The sequence below is a fragment of the Lutjanus erythropterus genome, chromosome 13 (assembly GCF_056507025.1).
Source record: "Lutjanus erythropterus isolate fLutEry1 chromosome 13, fLutEry1.hap2, whole genome shotgun sequence".
NCBI classification, from domain to species: domain Eukaryota; kingdom Metazoa; phylum Chordata; class Actinopteri; order Lutjaniformes; family Lutjanidae; genus Lutjanus; species Lutjanus erythropterus.
The window spans coordinates 28,981,705-28,994,194 of NC_139329.1; the positions used below are offsets into that span (position 1 = coordinate 28,981,705).

At 38.4% G+C, this 12,490-nt stretch overlaps 1 long non-coding RNA gene across 1 annotated transcript; it reads left to right on the forward strand.

Moving 5' to 3' along the window:
- The first annotated feature begins 248 nt into the window (after positions 1-248).
- On the forward strand, positions 249-6,456 carry LOC146316790 (uncharacterized). The gene is made up of 2 exons (XR_014771756.1): positions 249-547; positions 4,927-6,456. It is a non-coding gene; the product is annotated as an uncharacterized LOC146316790 (long non-coding RNA).
- Positions 6,457-12,490: the final 6,034 nt, after the last annotated feature.

A 12,490-nucleotide genomic window follows, 5' to 3' on the forward strand; every position in this document is an offset into this window, starting at 1 on the left:
TACCCCCCCCCACCCCCCCTCAGAGATGCTGATTCGTCCTGCCTTAAATAGGGGAGATTACATGAAGAGTAAGCAAGCCAGAGAGTTAACCAGAGGGACAGAATGGCTGTTTCCACCATCTTAGATTGTATTGATTATTCTTTGCTGTAACGTCTGTCTCCCTCACACACGCTGGCTCTCTTTCTCTCCCTTTTCTGTCCCTCCCTCCCTCTTTCTGCCTCTGTTCTGCCACCTTCTCCGCTCGGCGATCAGCATTTGGCTTTTTCCATTTGTGGCAGATTACTGTAACGCTATTGTACAACAACTTCCTGCCTCTTTTGGCTCTGGTTCTAAAAACTGCAAAGGCAGAGCTCGTGGCTTCAACTTTTTCCCCTCGGCCTTGAACTACAGGAGCTCTAAAAGGAAAGAAAAGGAGGAAGGAGATATGTAAAGTGTGTCTGTTACTGAGGAACTATTTTGATTGCATTTCTGCTTTATGCTTACTGCTGAGAATTAAAGAGGGCAAGAGGGGACTACATGCCTAGCAGAGACAATGAGAGAAAAAAAGGTGGGGGTTCAACTTTTCTTACTTTTGCTCTGTGAAAACTTTCTGTTGGTTTTGGAGGGCACTGCGTTGTTAGTTGGACTACAGCTCACGCAGATTTGTCTAATATGGCTGCTACTGCTTCAGGCTGCACAGTTTGTGAGGGCTGCTTTCATAGCACGGCCACCACCCCGCTCCTCGCCGGCTCCCTTTCTCACTACAGCAGCACAGAGACTGGCTTCTCCACAGAAACTATTCTCCCCTCTGCACTCCACAGGTTTCACTCAAAAAACACAGGTGGCTAGAACACAGACGATGTGCGGAGAGGAAAATTATTATTTACACCGACTTGGTGCGGAAAAGGCTGGACTGCAGTTTGTTTGTCCTCTGCTCTCCTTCCCTAAATGAGATACGAGCTCGGTTCAGGCGTCTACATTGGCATGAGCTATAGAATCCTATTAGAAGGAGTGCAGCTGTACGTCACATCTCGCCATGCGTTTTAACCAATTGAGAAACCCATGACTTCATTATGGCTTCAATGTATAAAGCTGCAATGTCTATACTGTATGTTGAGGGACCTTATTTGGGAATAACGTGGATCATAAAACAGGCTGTGGAAGTAAGAAGTTTGAAACGTAGCTGCTTTAGCGAGCCACACTTTGTGTATTTATGCTTAGTTTGCATACTGTACTTAGCATGGCATAAAGTTCATTTGAGGATACAGTTTTGGTTTTGGGTGCCGTGCCAGCTCTTACCACTGTGCTCCTCATTATTGTTCCTCTGTTACGTTTCCCAGTAATTGATTATGTTTTAATTTTACGGCCGTAATTTAGCATATTTTAACAACTAAAACATACACTTTTTAATGTGATTAAATAAATCTTTTTTTCCAATGAAATGCATTGTTGAAAAGGCACTTTTTACTTCTTTTGACTACTACTACTACTACTACTATTTATTTCAGATTAAATCATCAAATAAAATAAACCTTTTTTCGAGTTTTAACACCGACACAAATCTGCAGCTGCTCTTTGATTTGCATACTTACAGGAAATAAGACAAAAGCAACAGCTTTTCATCTGGGATACATGGCTGCAACATCTGTGTGATACAGAATCAGTCAATCAGGCCAATTGATAACACAATGTGAAACAAAATGGCAGACGCCGCCATGTTATGGACTATGCCGATTTCATTTGAGTATAATTTTTAGAAAAAAACAAAAAAAAAATTGCTCTCTGAACTGCAAATCCTTTTGCTGATTTTGTAAAAAGCATCAGATGACTGCTGAAATTTGTCACATTCAAATTTCTTTTTCGCGTTTTATAAAAATCACATTAACAATATTACACAGAGGAATAATTAAAATATATAAATTGAATAGCAATATAAATGTTGCACATATGTATCCAGTAACTCCAGTAAAATAATAATTCAAATTATTATCACAAAATTAATATCAGAAACTGGAATAAACTTTCAGTCTCACACTGATTACGTTCTTAGCCTCATATTGTATGAATATCGTGGTGTCCCACAGTCAGGAGAACACACTGAACATATATTTAACTATGGGAAAACAAATTATTTAAGTATTGAAGAAAGTTCGAGAAAGGACAAGGACATATTATTAGCACAGTATTTTTCTATAGCTTTCTTTCTATGGCTGCTGGAAACAGTGAAGCGAGCTGAAGGAATATGAAGTTGCAGTGGGCAGGATCTGCAAAGACTAACAATATTTGCACTTAGTCATTTGCAAACATCAAGGAGGCATTAGGAGGTTGGGGGTGGGTGGGAGAGAGGGGTGGTTCTGTGCTTGGTCAGCAACCACTACTACATCAACACAGCAGACATGATATGTGGCACATAAAAACACACGCATATTCTAATGGACTTATTCAGGGGGATAAAAGCAAACCACAAAAGTGTCCCTACACTACGAGGGAAGACTTAATACTCTCCAGGAGCAGGAGCAGAGTCTATGAGGTGGTCTTGCTTAAGCCCCGCACGTGTCTAAACAACTTCTCTATTACACCCGAGACCTTTGAGGGCACTCCCCATCGAGCGGGGAACAAAGGCCATGACCCCTAGGTCAAAAGCGTTACACGGTAGGCCAAGCGGGCCCATTGAATGCTCCATTGCTGTTTGCTTTAAGAAGGTAAAGATTACTAACACATTAACTAACGCCGATTAGGGGGTTATCCCTCATGGGACTGAGGTCCCAGGGCAGCACATCACGTCTTATTAACACAACCTGCCCTTTGACCCCAGCAGGCACCTCAGGCAGCAGACTGTGACCACCACTTTCTGCTCTCTGTTTGAACACACACACACACACACACACACACACACACACACACACACACACACACACACACACACAGACAATAAATGAAGAGTGTCACAGCAAGGTGCGGCACAGCTTGAAAAAATAATTGTTGTCTGGACAAACATGAAGAATTTATATAATAATATCACAGCATCGTGTTTGCAGTGGTAATGCACTCCTGCAAAAAAAAAAAAAAAAACGAAGGATATTTGACTTGCATTTGCATTCTGTTCATCATCTGTGTGTCTGAAAATAATCTGAGTGATATTTCGAAGAAGCATAATACCCTAATGAGACGTGATCGATTCAAAGAAATTGTTTTCAAGGCCCCTGACTTTAAAACACGTGCTGTACCGAACCTCATAAAATGGGAGCACATGCAATGAAGTTCTCATCACAAAATGGTGGACACAAGTCATGCGCAGTATTGATGTTCCAGATGATCATGTGATGAAAGGCAAGACAGGGAGAATTTCTTCACAAACTCTTTCTGCCATGCTTCATTCAAACATTACTTTTGCATCAGCAGCAGAGGAGCAAAAGTAAAACGTCGTGCTGAGTGTACTTAACCCTGCATGTCCAGACAGAGCAAGCCAGTAATACCTCTTCATGAGGCAGAATTCACTCTCAAAACCTCTGAAATTCCTGCTCGTGATCTGATCATTTGTGATTGTCTCTCCTTAATTAAAATACAATGGAAATATAAATTTAAGTGAATTAGAGGAATACGAGGATTAAATTTTTCCTGGAGTGTTTTCAAAAAGGTCAAGTTCATGGTTGTGAAAGGAATTTAAAAATTACACTGTTTTTCCAAAAGTTGTCCTCACATGTAAAACTTGTGGATATTACAATTTAGCACTTATTTGAAATTAAACAAATTAATTGTTGAATGCATTCTGGACTTCTGAAAAACATCTATGTATTAAAAATGAATAAATTTGGTTTATTTTGTGACACACATAATCATTTTGAATTTTCTATTGAATCATAAAGCTGATTAAGACAACAAACTGCTGTCTGTTTGCTTTTTCAGTGAGTGCTGCCCTCATCTATAATAAAAAAGAGATTAAAGCTAATGTTCAACAATTATTCATTAAGCATATAATGAGGAAAAAGATGCAAATAAAAAAAAATATTTGGGTTTAATTAAAGACTTTATTATTAAAAAACAAAACTCTCTATGATACTGATTTTGTGTTGGCAAATATTGAATAATGTATGAAATGTATGGATTTAATGTATAAAATCGACCACATTTTTATTACCCTATTTATTTATTTTTTTCTGCAAAGAAATTACACCATAGAACATATACACACATCTATACACTCCCAAAAACATTTTAGTCTAATAAAGCTATATTTTTCTGTTCCCTGAGCAGAGATACACACTGGAACTTAATAAGAATGAATCAGAAAATTCTACTTCACAAAAAGATGTTTCTCAACTTTCAAAGGTTTGCTTTTATATGACTAATAAAGAAAAATGATTTCAGCCACAGGAAGTCCTATAAACACATGTTCAAACCTGTTAGATAAATTATGTCAGCAATATAAGCACTGACTCTCTGACTTGGATTTATATTAATACAATTTGTTATGATGACTAGAAATCTAATAATTGAAGGCATTTTTTTTCCTTCAAGGAACATATCTGATTATTGGCACATTTTAAAACATGGCATATTTTATAATCACTTCATGTATTGAAAATGCATGAATTTCATTTGTTCGTTTTACTTTATTAGAATTTAGTTGAATTAACTTCTCCTGAAATGTTTTTGCTGTTATCCTCTTCTAATTTCAGAGCGCAAAGCAGAGCATTGATTTTTACACGTGCCAAACGCCTATCATTTAGCTTTTATCTGCTGCTTCATATTTAACAAATCAAAAATACAAATTCTGAAATCTGAACTTGTGGTACGATCGGCGTTTTAAATAATTTTAAAGGCATAATTGAAATAAGCTACATTTGCAGAGAGGTTGTGTGCACTGAATCAATCCATTTTAAGAAGGAAGCAGACAGAAAGACTTTTCTTAAAGCAGTAATGAACTCACCTTGATGTTTCTTACAGGATTCAGAAAGAAGAAGAGGAGGAAAAGAGCAAGGAAGAGTTTCTCCTGGGAACAAGCTGGAAATTATGGACCTATTCGATATCAGACCTCAGAGTGGACAACCTATCCAAAGAGGGACGCGCCCTAACTGTAACTAACAACTACTTCTGGCAGCCCTTCAACAGCCAAACATATTGTCCTGGATCAGGGCAGCTTTCGTATGGCAGCATCAAACTAGGGCAGCTGAGGCAAGAAATACACATCAGACTCTATCTGTAATGCTATTAAAATATTGATAACATTGTACCAAAACTAAATTAATGTTTTTTAATAAGATTTACAGTATAATGGGCTGTAAACTAGGATCATTTCTAAATTTTGCTCATGAAACTTTAGACATGTGAAGATGATAGAGACTAGAGAAAAAAGGTTGATTAAAATGAAATTTTCACACCTTGAACCAGCTGAGATCAAACAGGGACGATACTGAGAGCTAATGGTTTTTCTTTTTTTTTTTTTTTAATTATTATTATCTTGTAGCCTGTTATATAAATGTTTACACATACCTTTATTTTTTTTTCCTGTGATATTACTAGACCAAAATAAAACTCTTAAACAACACGGTGATACATTTAACCTGACTGAATATCTAAATTTTCACTTGAGACTATATCACAAAATTATATTACAGCAGAAGAAAACATTGCTTTAATTGTAATGTAAAATAATTTGATGTAAAAAAAAATCATATTGATATTAATTCAAGAACTATTTTAAACGGAGATACTACTTATTTATTGTAATATTCATGTTATGGATGGTCATCCAAGAGATATTTCAAGTTAGTAAAAACATTGTATAAACTCAGCAACATGGATAAGTATTGTATTCACTGGTATTAACTAAATTGCATTGTAAAAATACTGATCTGAAGTGCTACGTTAACTGAGGTACCGGGACAAATTCTCAAAAGTCAATGACGCGTAATAATAAAAAAAGTAAATTCTCCTTTTCTGTCCACTTGACTAGGCTGCGCCGGGCTTCTACATACCTGAACTCTCCCTTCGCAGTTTTCCCCTGAGGCCTGCTAATACCTACTTTAAACAGCCTTGGCCATTTTGTTTTATTCTCACTCAACACCATAAGCCAGGAGCGCACAGGCCTGGCATTTTAGGGGCCACGTCACAACGCCTGTGTCTGCGCCACAGGGCTGCAAGGAGTCCAGCAGCCGAGCCAGACACACTCAGCGGTTCACCACCTCAACAAACACTTTGTGCATGCTGTTTTGTTATCATACACACTCTCTCTAGCATCATTGCTCTACTGAGAACAGCATAACACGCACCTAATACGCTTCATGCATTTCATAAACATGCTCTCCTCTTGATGCCACCTCCAACACAGACCCAGTGAGCCTTCAGCCCGTAAATCACTTCACAGCACTTTCAGCAAAGTTCGCTCGGTCACAAAACAGACAAATAGAAGCTTATCCGCTTCCCAATTCAGCAAAACCATTTAATGACCTTGATTTACACTTCTAACTTTCTGCACAGTTTAAAAAAAACATAAACAAAGCCTTATCCTTTAAAAGGAGACACTGCTGATATTGATTTGAAAGTGACACGAATTAAAACACTGATTAGGTAAATTCCACTTGTGCTGACAGATTGTAAATGATGTGCTTAATGTTATTAGCAGACAGATATTTATCCATGCGGGAGAAAAGCAGTGCTTCATAGGACAGCTGCGTAAACAGACTTTATTACTCTATGGGCTATTTCTGCAAATTTAGTGGCTCTTTTAATTCCACTTAAATATTATTTTTAAGATGACCAAAGGACATGCCTCAAATTTCAGAGAAAACAAACTGGGTGCAGACGCTGTGCATGTCTAAAACTGCACCTAGAACATATTTTTATTTTATTACATCTATTCCTTCTACCCTGTATTTTGCTTTGTGTGGTTGTCCGTATTTTACACCATGTAGGTATTAAAAGTAATAGTCAGCTCAGGACATATTGTAAAAAGACTAGAGCTGGGCAATTTATTGATATTATACCAGTATCATCATATGAGAGCAGACTATGGCATGAGTGTAGTTTTTAGTGTATTTTTAAGTGAAGTGGTGTCATTTTGTGAACCTACCAGGCTGTTCTAGCTGTTCTATTATTTGCTTTTTACCCATTTAGTCATTATATTCACATTACTAATGACTATCTATCATTATACATCATAGTTTATTGTTAATAATTTGTGACAGAGCCAGTAGTCACCCTACAATATTGTTGCAATATATACATTGAGGTATTTGGTCAAAAATCTGATATTTGATTTTTATTTAAGTATATTTGATCACCCAGCCCTACTTTTTATACTGCTGTGTACTTAAATTCACAGCAATGCATCATATTTTGAGATAATCACTATTTGTGAATTTATGGTATAATATTTTACAGAAAATATGTATGTTGAGATATATATCTTATAAATAAAATCTTGATATGTTTAAGATGTTCTGCAGTATAGGTAATATTGCCCTGCTGTATGGGCAATACATTGATATTTCATCAATACTGTGAAATAATACTAGCTATTGTCTCAGATATGGATACTCTTATATTAGAATATGGCATAAGTGTTGTCTTTTCCTGGGAAAAAGGCTGTATTACAGTAAAGTGATTCAATTTTTGGAACTTAACTATATCCACGTCATTACTGATGATAACTTATCCATATCAATAAATATCCATATCAAGGTATTTCTTCAAAAATATTGTGATATTTGATATTGTCCTTATCGCTCAGCCCTAAAACAGACATTACTATAAATATGGTCCAGTAAACAGAGGCTGTATCCTGCTTTTTGAGATAATAATTGGTCTGCGTCCTTTACAGTAAGTTAGTGGACAAATTAGTTTACACCAACAGCGACTTGTTCTATAAACCTGCAGCTAACAATATTTTCACCATTGATTAATCTGCTGATTTTTTTCTCAATTAATCGATTAGATGTGTAGACGTTAAAATGTCATAAAAACTGTGAAAAATGTTGTTCACTTCTACCCACAGCCCAAGATGATGCCCTCAAACGTCTTGTTTTGCCCACAACTCAAAGTTATTCAGTTTACTGTCATAGAGGGGCAAAGAAACCAGAAAACAATCACACATGAGAAGCTAAAATCAAAGAATTTGGAATTTTTTTCTTTAAAAATGCCTCAAAACAATAGGCCGATTATCAAAATGGTAGGCAATTAATTTAATAGCTGACAACTAATCAATTCATTGACTAATCGTTGCAGCTCTATTTATGTTTCTGCCCATCAGAGGATCAAATATGCACTCCTGCATTGACAGGTTGGTCTGTGCACTTGATAAAAAGGTTACAGTTGTTTACTCCTACAGGGTGCACCAGTTATACTGGGATACTGGGTACAGAAAATTAACATGCGCTTTAAATTATCTAAATATTTATGTTGTTTGTTGTCTTTCTCATGTAAATGTGCCATAACTCTTTGCCTGTTTTTCATATAAAGCCATTTGAGCTGCATTTCATGTGAAGTGTGTAATAAAAACTATCATGTTTTATTATTATCATTACTGTTATCATTATCATAAAAATGATTTCTCATGTTATTTTAATGTGTTGGTGGGAACGAGCAGCCCCGCCCCTCATGATTGAGGCTACAGACACATAAAAGAGCTCACAGGGTAAACATTAGTTTATTGGTGCTAAATTATTACGTTCTCTCTAAATTATACGCACTCCTTATGCTAGACTACATGGTGTGTAATAATTCCCTGGTCTGCCCATCGTCATCATCATCAACATCATCGTCAGGCTAAAGGTGTGGACAGCACGTGGGATGCTGCGATGACAGCCCCTGACCTCTCACACTGGCTTAGAGAGACAGAGGGTCACGCAGAGGACATGGCAGTGGAGGGAGAAGTCAATCTTATCCTTCCGTTCCACCACAGGCCTGTGTGCAGCGACAGCAAGATGAGCAAGTGGGCTTTCCAAAATCCACACTCGTTTGGCTGGGAGCAAGGCATCAGGGCCGTGTGTATTTCAAAGGAAACGCTGAGGAAAGCGGTTTTTGTGGCAGCACCCATGCACTTGACAGTGTGTATTAGCCTGCCTCTGTGTCTTTGCTCCGTCCCCACCCTGACTCAATATCCCCCAACACCAGTATCTGTCATATTTAGTAGCCAAAACGACATGCAGCCCACTTGTCTCACAGCGGTGGAGAGTTCTACCTTGTCTCATCTTGATATGGCTCTCACGTGTAGGAATAATTTTTGTTGATTATCTCTACACATTACAAATACCTCCAGCTCTGCTAACCAGCGCAGGGCCGAGGGGTTAAAAGGCAGCAGGCATAACGGGAGAGAGAGAAAAGCATCAGCTCTCGGACTGCTGTCAATTGAGCCTGTGCCTCTGCAATGGGGGGCGATAACCTGGCACAGAACCAACCACTAATGCCCCTTAAATGTCAGAGACTGCAGAAAGGAAGGGAGACAGCAAAAATAAGAGCGCATTCATATTTCAGTATGGCAGATGCTATAATGCGTTGATGCCTCACTCACTGAGTGCACACAAGGACACCAGGAGGGAGAAAAAGAGAAGGCAGACGTGAAAAACGGGAAATGAAAAAGAGAAAAAAAGGAGTTTGCAGCAGTGATGGAAGCAGCCCCATCTGATGGTTGTCTCTATTCGGCAGACAGTTCAGTTCTCTCTCTCTCTCCCTCTCTCTCTCTCTGCAGACGAAAATCTGGCAGGGTGGGGGCACGGGGGACGGGTTTGAGTCTGGTGTTGGGGGTGGGGTTGGATTGCTGGAGAGAGTGATCTTTTTTTCCAGCGGGGTGAAAGGCGGACGGTCATGTGTGCAGAGCTCATGACAAAAGGCCCTTTTATGTGCAGCGTATGCAGATAGAGGAGGCTCCTTTGTGCACAGATGGAGATCCCATGCCTGGGTCTGCCTGCGGCGGAGAGGGAAGGGAGGGAGGGAGGAGAGGGGAGAAGAGTGTTGGTGAAGGCAAGGGAGGGGAGGGGAGGGAGGGGTGTCTCTGGCACTGAGTGCCATCACTGTGTCTGGTGGGGGGAGGGGGCACGGAAAAGGAGAACCAAGCCGTCCTGGTCCTGCCAGGTTCATACACTGGGGAGGAGGGGCCACGAGGCTTGCTGAGAGGATACCGATAACTGGTAACCCCACAGAGAGAGACACATCTACTGTCTAACAAGTGCACCAGGGTCGAATATTATTTGTAAATAATCTCTATTGTTTGTTTTTACCAGCTTGGGAAACCACAAATAGTGCCAGAAAGTTTTAAACAGGAAAGTAGGGCAGCAACAAATGATTAATTTTATAATCATGATGATTAGTTTCATGATTAATTGATTAATAGCTTAGCAGGGCTGAGTACCAAACTTCTATACTTTTGTGGCACCGACTGAATTGCTTCAAGACTACAGAGTATTCAAAAATGCCTTGTCATTTCATATCAAATTTCGATACCTTATGATAGTGATACTCAACTTGCCAAATCTGGCCCCCGATAGGGTGTCGGGTGACCCCTCCGACCATTTGACCAGCTGAAGAGGAGCAAAAGTTATGCAGATATTAGAATAATTCTGACACTAAAAGAGGTCAGATATGCTATTGAATCTGTCCTGGTAGGGTCAGTTTAAGTTTAGGTTTATGTTTGAATCATTCCAATATTTCAGCGATTGCATGACGGAAGAGGGTCCAGCTACGTTTAATGTTGTATTAACGTTCAAATGTTACCAAAACATTTACAACTAAAATACAGTTGCAGTTATTAAATGCAGTAAAATATCGGATTTATCTGTCAATACTTGCACCTTACATTATGGGCCCTTTAATGTTTATTGATTTTATCTGTAAGTAATATCATTGTTAATGTTTGCTTTTTAACTGGCCCCTGTCATGTCATTTCGCAAAAGTGGCCCGGAGGCAAAGCAAGTTGAGTGTCCCCGTCTTAAAAGTCTCTAAGGTGTGGTTTATGTTGTTGTTATGTAAAACTGCTCTGAGTGGAAAAATGCCAAGCTGCTGAAACATAAAACTAAAGAGATGAACCAACAACTTCACTTCAACATCACTGAGGTAAACAGGTTTTTATTTTTATGCTGAAACTGCTTTGAGTGTCTAAAACAGAACTGAACTGAAAATTTGCATCACAATGTGTCATGTAATTGTAATTTTGTTAAAACAGATTTTATAAAATTGGTATTGAAAAAAGTATCATTCAGGAATCAGTGTCAAAGTCAGGGTATTGTTATTGGTCCCGGTATCAAAAATGTTTGAATACCCAGCTTATTAATTTAGTCTATAAAATGTAAAAACAAAAAAAAAAAAACACAGTGAAAAATGCTCATCACTATTTCCCAGAGCCCAAAGTGGCATCTTGAAATTGATTCTTTTGTCCCATCAACAGTCCAACCAACAGTCCAACAACGATATCTGCATTCAATCCTTTTTGTACCCAGATCCAGCAGGCCTGGACAATAAAACCATAATGATATGTATCAGCGACAGACATTTCCTTAATAGCAATATGAAATGTTCAATAGTTCTCTTAAAATTCATTAAATGCACCAACCTCAATGAAAGCACAAAACAAACGTCCTTTCATAATGCAGCATGGAAACAAGTGACACACAAACAGCCAAACATGCGCGTTGTTCAGTTGCATCACCGACATGTGACACAACAACAGAAACAGCACAGAGTGAGAAAATGAGTGCAGACAGTGAGGAAGATTATCAATAAAAAAAAAAGAGCAGGTCAGGTTGAATACTACCTGTGTGCTTTGATAAAAGTACAAGTACCCAAAAATAACTTAAGTACAGTAATTTGAGTAGTTGTAATTAGTTACTTTCACCCGTGCTAGAAAAAAAAAAGTAGCTTCCGATAAAAATAAATCCCTGAAATCTGATTGGCCCGAATGCCATCCCATTATCCTCAAGTATGATTGGCTATCTGGCCAATGAGAGACGGGACTATAGTGAGATGTTAGTTGCTGTTCTCTTTAATTTAAAATATGATTAGGTCATTCAAAAATATTAATGGATTCAGATTACATTTGTTTAATGTTTAGCATCATCAATGAATAAATCTGAACTGTTTTCTGACTGTTTTCTTACTGTTAGACTAGTCAACTACACTAGATTAAAATTTGCCTTCAGTCGACAGGGAAATTAGTCGCCAGGAACATCCATGGTGCGCATGTGTTTGCATGCGCATCCAAATACTTCATGCCACCCCTGCATAAGTCACTGCCCTACTTGTGGCGCCCCAGGCAAAAAAGTCTGGAAAAGCCTCCGTGCAGCTCCGCAGGAAAGCATGTAAAACTTATCTGATGCTAATTAAGGATTACTGGGTCAGAAAAGCTTAACCTACTTTTTAATACCAACTATCACATGCTCCTAACAGGTTAAAAGAAGCAAACATAAACATCACTTCATTGCAATTGTACTTCTGACCAGTTTTAAAGAGGCCAAATGATGATGTGAATGATCAATGTGAAAAAAACAACATCCAATGTCATGTTCAGATTCAAACTTGT